A 7,492-nucleotide genomic window follows, 5' to 3' on the forward strand; every position below is an offset into this window, starting at 1 on the left:
ATCTGTTATTATTACGTTAATTGAGAGTATTTTTACTAAATAAAAATAGTGTAAATCCACTCCAAGATTAAAGGATATTAAAAAAGTTTACAGTGAGTTGCAATTTGTTCCTGATTAGCAACCTTTTCCATGTTAGAGATTTTGGTGCTCTGAGGCAGGAATTTCTGTAACCACATGGGGTTAATGACTTAAAATGGAACACCTGTGTCAGTTAAAATTTTGTAAGATTCTCAACTTGCATTATAGTTGTTGTTGCTGCTGTTATTGTGATATCGTAGTTTTGGAACCCACCCATAGCTGACCCTCCATCAGGTTTTCACAGGCAGTTAATTGCATGTGAGGAGATTGCCCATCTTCCTCCCCCTCTCTGCAGCTAGTGGATTTGAACCACATAACTTTTGGGATTGCAACAAACCTTCTTATCATTAGGCCTCCAGAGCTTCTCCTTAAGGATTTAAGTCTACCATTGAAAAACACGGAACTCATGAAATATTATTCAAAATGGGTGACCCTGGAGGACGTTATGCTGAGTGAAATGTATCAGTCATGAAAGGACAAATACTGCATAGTGCCACTATTGTAAAACGGGACTGACATAGGGGTTGGAGGGAGACTGAGAAAGATGGGATAAATGATGTATACTGCATTGAAACAGATAAGAGAGAACTGTTTAAAAAGGTTATGTAATTAGGTATTATTGTCATGACAGGAGTCCAGAAAGAAGGCGACATAGTGGAGTGGACTTGGGGGGAGGGACCATATAACAATGAAAGAATTTTCCTTTTATTTTACAAAGAGAAGAATGTACTGAGGGGGAGAGGGAGGCAGGGAGAAAAGTGCAACAACAAATGAATAATGGAAATCCAAAATCTCTGTAAATTTTCATTAAAATTAATAATAATAAGAAGGGGAAAGCCTTTGTTTTATCCTTCCATTCCATTTCAGCTTGGGTGGCACTGATGGCAAAGTATCACATTTGTTCTTCAGTTTTATTCCCAACCTAAAAGACAAAGTTCACAGCTGCCAAGTCAATTCTGATTTATAGGGACCTTCCATTTGGTTTCCAAGCCTATAAAAATATCCAGATTTCTTACAATAGTAAGAGTTACATTCAGTGCCCCTTGAATTATGTCCCTCCACAATTTTTAAATTTATTATAATGAGGGGATTATAGCTGTTGCAATGTTGCAAGTAGCAACGTCATTGTTTTCTGTTGTTTAGTCTCTATAGTTCTAACAAGCTCAGCAAAAGGAGTTTCTTTACAGTCTGTTGCTGCGTTTGACTAATGCTAAAAGCTGAGGTTTAAATCCAGGCACAAATGCTACATTAAAGGCTCCTTAAGTCTTTGGAGTCAGCAGGTCTAAATCTGAGTGTTCCACAAAATTGTGGGTGGGGGTTGGAATTTAGTAAACATAAACATTTTCATTTTGTATATATGAATGAAAGAAAAGATGCCTTTGAATTGTGGAGTTGATGAAGAATATTGAATATACTACGGACTACCAGAGATACCTTTGTGACTGTTGCAATGGGCTCTAAGGTGTCAGGAAGTGTGAGGATGGCACAGGCTAGCATAGCATTCAGATCTATTGTTCATAGGGTTGCTATGAGTCGTCCCGGACTCATGGCACAACAATATGGACTACCAAAAGAACAAGTAAATCTGTCATCGAAGAAGTTAAGCCAGAATGTTCTTTAGAAGTAAAGATATCAATCTCTATCTCAGTACAGAGGAAATGTTATCAAAAAAAGAATGTCCTGCTTGAAAAATCAGAGGATCAGTAAAAAAAAGAAGGTCCTCAATAAGATGATCTAACAGAAGTAAGCATCACAGAGACTGTGAGGATATGCAGAGTCAGGGAGAACTACATTCTGTTGTATTTATGGGGACTAGATTTTGGAGCCAACAGCACTTGACAATGTCTGTGAATTATTTCCACTTCCAATTAATTCTACATGAGGAAAATTGGTGTCAGTTACATGAGGAAATACCTTGTCAAGAGTTTTATTTCATCTTCCTTCTTCCAAGCTTCCTAGGACAGACTGTTAACCAAATGGTTAGCTACTTTAATCCACTGAGCTCCTTCATAAGGAAAATGGGGGAAGTACTTTTCTTTTAAGATTTGCCTCTTGGAAGCTCAATGGAGAGCCCCAATAAGTCAGAATGGACTATATGAAAGTGGATTTACGTTTGGGAAGCACGACTAGCTTTGGTATGTTGCCATGATTATTCAGTATTTTGTAACAACAAATGAACTTCCTTAGGAATATTTAATATGTGGACTAACTAGTGCAAGTCCATAATCCTGGATTGGAATATATCAGTGAACATTGTAAATTTGTATCAAACTTATAAGGATCTTTTCATAACATAGTTTTGTAGTAATGGAACCACAGCTCTACTTTCACACCATAATTACATGTGAACAGACTTGTTTTTATGTGCTAACTAGTCTCCAGCAACTCATAGCAACCCTATGACCCTGTCCTATCCTGAGCCCATATCATCATCTCTGAGAGACTTAATCCCATTTCTCCAGTCACTGTGTCAATACATCTCCTGCAGGGTCTCCCTCTTCTGCACTGTCCCTCCACCCTTCCAAGAATGAGGTCTCTCTCCAATGACTGGTCCCTCCTGGCCATGTGCCCAAAGTATGTGAAATGGAGCCTCAAAATCCTTGCCTCCAGAGAGCAACTTGGTTTCACCCTTGCCAGGACAGGCCTGTTTGTTCTCTTGGCAGTCCATGGTGTGTTCAATACTCTTCTCCAGCACCACAACCAAGGGCATCAATTCTTCTGTCATCCTTAGTCATTGTCCAGCCCTCTGATTCATAGCCAGAGGAAGACCTGGAGCGTTTACTGCAGAAGGTCAAGAATTTCAATCTTCAAAATGGATTGAAGCATAACATTCAGAATACAAAGATTCTCACCCCTGGGCCAGTTGGCAGCCCCACAATAGATGGAGACTGAGACTGTTAAAAATTTCAGCTTGGTTGATTCCACAATCAAGACTCTTGGCACCAGCAGTCAGGAAATCAGAAGATTAATTGCATTGGAGAAGTCTGTTGTCAGGGCCCTCTCCAAAGTGCTAAAGAGCAATGGTGTCAGTCTAGAGAATAAGGTGCACCTGATCCAGGCTATGGTCTTCACAATTACTTGCTACGCATCAGAGAGCTGGACAACGACTAGGGAAAAACTAAAGTCAGCCTGATTCAAATCACAGGGTTTCTAGTCACCTGATAAATATCAGAGAGCTGTAGAATGAAAAAGGCTGACAGGAGAATAATTGATGTATTTGAGTAGTGTTGAAGAAGAGTGCACAATATCCCATGGACTACCAAAAGAACAAACACATATGTCTTAGAGAAAGTGCAAGCAGGGTGTCACTTGGAGGCCCAGATGGTAAAGCTTCAGCTCATATATTTTGGATATGATTTTAGGAGAGGCTGCTCCTTGGCAAAGGACATCACGCTTGGAAATGTGGAGGATCAGACCCTCAATGAGATGGATTGATACAGTTTCTACAGCAATGGACTCCAACATGTGGAGGGCGATAAGGGTGATGCAGGGTAGGAGAGTTCAGATCTGTTGTTCACACGGTCACTAGGGCACTTAACAAGAACAAGAACAATTACAACAAATCCTAGTGGCACACGGTAACTTTAAAACGCATTTAAGGGATAGGCTTTCCCTTTTTAGTATATTCCTTAAGGAGGGGAAAAAAGAAAGTTTAGAAGAAACATTAGTAAGGTGATGAGAATACAGAGATGAGAACAAGAAGTTGCAGAGTCCAGAAGGGAGCAACAGCAGAAGAGCGGGTGCCTGAACCTCTAATTTTTCTTGTTTTAGTTAATTTATAAATAGTATGGAAAATGTATGGAAGTAATATTATTGTGGTGGGGTTTTTCTGAGCTTCTATATGTAAATTAAAATGTGTATCCTATTGTATTTGCTGAATGTGGGAGTGCTTTCTTCTCATATATTACATAGACAAAACAACTTATCTAAATCAAAGGAATCCCAACTTGTCTACCAATTATTTAAAATGTCCTCTGGAAAATCACGGTAATGTTCTAAGAGCAGGTAGATGGAGAGGCCAAAGTGCTGATAAAAATTAGCTGAAGTGCAGCCAGAATGCTCCTTGGAGGCAAAGATGGTAAAATTTCATCTGTCATATTTTGTACAGGTTGCTAGGAGAAACTATTGCTTGAAAAGGTGGAGGAGTCAGAGAAAGAGAAGAAGAATCTCAACGAGATGAGTCGATCTAGTGACTGTAACAATGGGTTCAAGGATGTCAGTGATGATGAGAGTGGTACAGATTACACAGAGAATGAACAGAGTACAGGTCTGTTGTTCATAGGTCACTATTTATCTTATTCAAGTCAACAGTACCTAACAATAACAACAAATAAGATAGGTGAAGGAAGGTAAAGGCAATATCTAGTAAGGGGATAATCAGCACAACATCATTAAAGAAAGGGAAGACAAGAAGGATTAATGGAAATTAGAATTACATGGTGGGAGTCAAGGAAAGAGTTCAATACATTGAAAGAGTTTCAATACATTGTGAATATTGAAATTAATGTTATTGAATATATGTATGATTGAATGACAAATTAACTTTTTTTTCTTTTATAAAATGGGTGTTTATTAGTTGAAAATCAAATTGACTTTTTAAAATCTTCATTCGAATCACAATTAAAAAGTAATTTTTAAATAGCATGACTTGGGCCAAGCACACTTTAATCTTTAAAATGATATCCTTGTTCTTTAGCACTTAAAAAGAAATAAAAGCCCAAGGCAACAGATTTGCCCACTACAATATATTGTTTGAGTTATTGACTGTTGCTTCCATGAATATTCCTTGTGGATTCAAGTAATACTAAATCCTTGACAACATCAATCTTTTCTCTATTATGATGTTGACTGGAAGTCCAATTATGAGGATTTTTGTTTCCTTTATATGAAGTATAATCTATATAAATTATTGATTGTGCAGAACTCTATCATTCTATCCCCAGCCTCTTTTCTGTCACCAAGTCCGTGTGTTCTGACTATTGATCCTTCTTCTTAGTTCCAATCTTTCGCATTATAGTCACTCATTATTATTAATGCATCTTGGTTACATGTCTGGTCGATTTCTGACTGCAACAGTTGGTAGAAATCATCTATTTCCTCCTTTTTGACTCTGTTGGTGCATAAATTTGAATGATAGAGGTATTAACAGGTCTTCATTGTATACATATGGATATTGACCTGTCATTCACAATATTGTATTTAAAGATGGACCTAGATACAGCCTTTTTAACCATGAAAATGACCTCTTTTTCTCACCTTTTCATTTCCAGCATAGTAGGTCATACAGTCTTCAAAATGGGTTGAAGCTCAACATCAAGAAGACAAATAATCTCACCACTGGGCCAGTAGAAGCACCATGATAGATGGAGAAGAGACTGAGGTTGTTAACAATTACAACTTGCTCAGCTCCACAATCAACACTGTTAACACCAGCAGTCACGAAATCAAAAGATGAATTGCATTGGGAAAATCAGCTGTCAGGGACCTCTCCAGAGTACTGAAAAGCAACGATGCCAGTTTAGAGATTAGGTTCACCTCATCCAGGCCATGGTCTTCACAATGACTTGCTATGCATCAGAGAGCTGGACAATGATTAAAGATGACAGAAGAAGAATCGATGTCTTTGAGTTGTGGTGCTGGGGAAGAGTCTTGAACATACCATAGACTGAAAAAACGAATAGATCTGTCTTGGAGAGTGTGAAACCAACTTTCTCTTTGGAGGTTAGCATTTTGAAGCTCCATCTCACATACTTCGGGCACGTGGAAAGGAAGGACCTATCCTTGAAGAAGGACGTCATGCTCAGAAGTGTAGAGGGATAGCACAGGAGAGGAAGACCTCAGATGAGATGGATTGATATAGTAACAGGGGTATATGGGGGTAGGTGTGCCAGAATCAGTTGAGACTGGCTCAGAACAGGGCAGCCTTCAAGCTGCTGTACATAGGGTCATTATGGGTTGCAGGTGAATCAACAGCACCTAACAACAGCAAAAATATAATCTATATTGAAGACTGTAGTCTTTAATACCATCAAAACTTTGAAGTACTTCAAGACTTCATTTTCTTTTTTTTTTTTTTTTCCTCAAACCATCTGCATTTATTTCCCAGATACAAGGTGCCACTTATTTTGTTGGTCAGATAGGTTTGAGCACAGAACCCCTTCCCTACATATGGGTTGGCAGAAGGGTGCATAAATGGCCAATGGGCTTAGCTTAAAATAGCTTCCACATAAAAGGGAATCGAATGTCAGCTCTCTCCCTTTCAGGGTAGGGGGCGGGGGAGAGTCTAAAAAGTTTAGAAGTACTTTTAAAAAAAGGAATAAGAAGGTCTTGTCCCCGAAGGTCGGTAGAAGGGCTGGTGTTGGGATGTGGTCCCTGCTAAGGCCTCCCATGGAAGGGGCTCTCTAGCAGGCAGGGCCCAGCCAAGTCCCAGCACCAGCTGAATAAATAACATCCTGTAGTTAGCATCTGGAGAGACGCCCGAAGGGAGGGCACGGGGAACCCAGGTGGGGCAAAGGGCTTTCCCAGGGCAGGCCCTGTGGCCACTCAGTCTGGCCTGGGGTCTTGGGGGGGCCGGCTCTCCAGGGACACAAGGCTCAGAAGAGGCTCCGAGCTGGTTTCAGTGCTCGCCTTGATGAGGGGCAGCAGGTCTCTCTAGTTCCTCGAACAAAGTCAGACTCAGGACGAGGGGCTCCCGTCGCTGCTCTCGAGCTGTGTGCTCGCCACCTTGCCTGGGGTGCTCGCCTCTGCCTGTCCTTCTGCTCCCTCGAGGGCCAGCTCGCCCATGTCTCCTGGAAGCTTCCTCACACTCACGGCCTCAGAGTCTCCCTGGACGTCGGGCAGGAGATGAAGTCCAAGTAGGAGGAGGCGACCTCCATCATGCCTGGTGCATCGACCTCAGGCCTGGTTTAATTTCTTCTTCCTGCTTTCATCTCTTCAGATTTTCTGTGGTTGGTTAATCAATGTAAAACTTTTAAAAAGCTGCCGACCCGCCGCCTCCATGGCCTGGCCGACGGCAACAGCTCCTCCCCGGGGTTGTCTGGCGCCCACCAAGACTTCATTTTCTTCATGCAAGGTTGTGTCACATACATATTATAAGTTGTTGATCAATTTTCCTCCAAACTTGGTGCCGCATTCTTCTTCATATAGTCCAATACCTTGGAGTATTCATTTAGCACACAGATTCAATAAGTTACAGGAAAGGTGTACACAATGGTGACATTGCACATTTTTCCTAATTTTTAATCATGCTGTATACCCTTGTACTTTGCTAATACCTTCTTCTTGGTCTATGTGGAAATTCCATATGAGTACAACAACGTGCTCTGGAATTCCCCGTTCTTTCGATATTGCCATAATTTATTATGATCTGCAGCGTTTAATGCCTTTGTATAGTCAATAAAACACAATAATCATC

The 7,492-nt window shown here is 40.6% G+C and overlaps 1 pseudogene; it reads right to left on the reverse strand.

The window, feature by feature from the left end:
• Positions 1-6,753: 6,753 nt before the first annotated feature.
• LOC102866032 lies at positions 6,754-6,956 on the reverse strand (annotated as a pseudogene).
• Between the last annotated feature and the right edge of the window lie 536 nt (positions 6,957-7,492).

The sequence above is a fragment of the Elephantulus edwardii genome, unplaced genomic scaffold, assembly GCF_000299155.1.
Source record: "Elephantulus edwardii isolate Elephantulus edwardi_28Jun2011 unplaced genomic scaffold, EleEdw1.0 scaffold00037, whole genome shotgun sequence".
Lineage (NCBI taxonomy): Eukaryota > Metazoa > Chordata > Mammalia > Macroscelidea > Macroscelididae > Elephantulus > Elephantulus edwardii.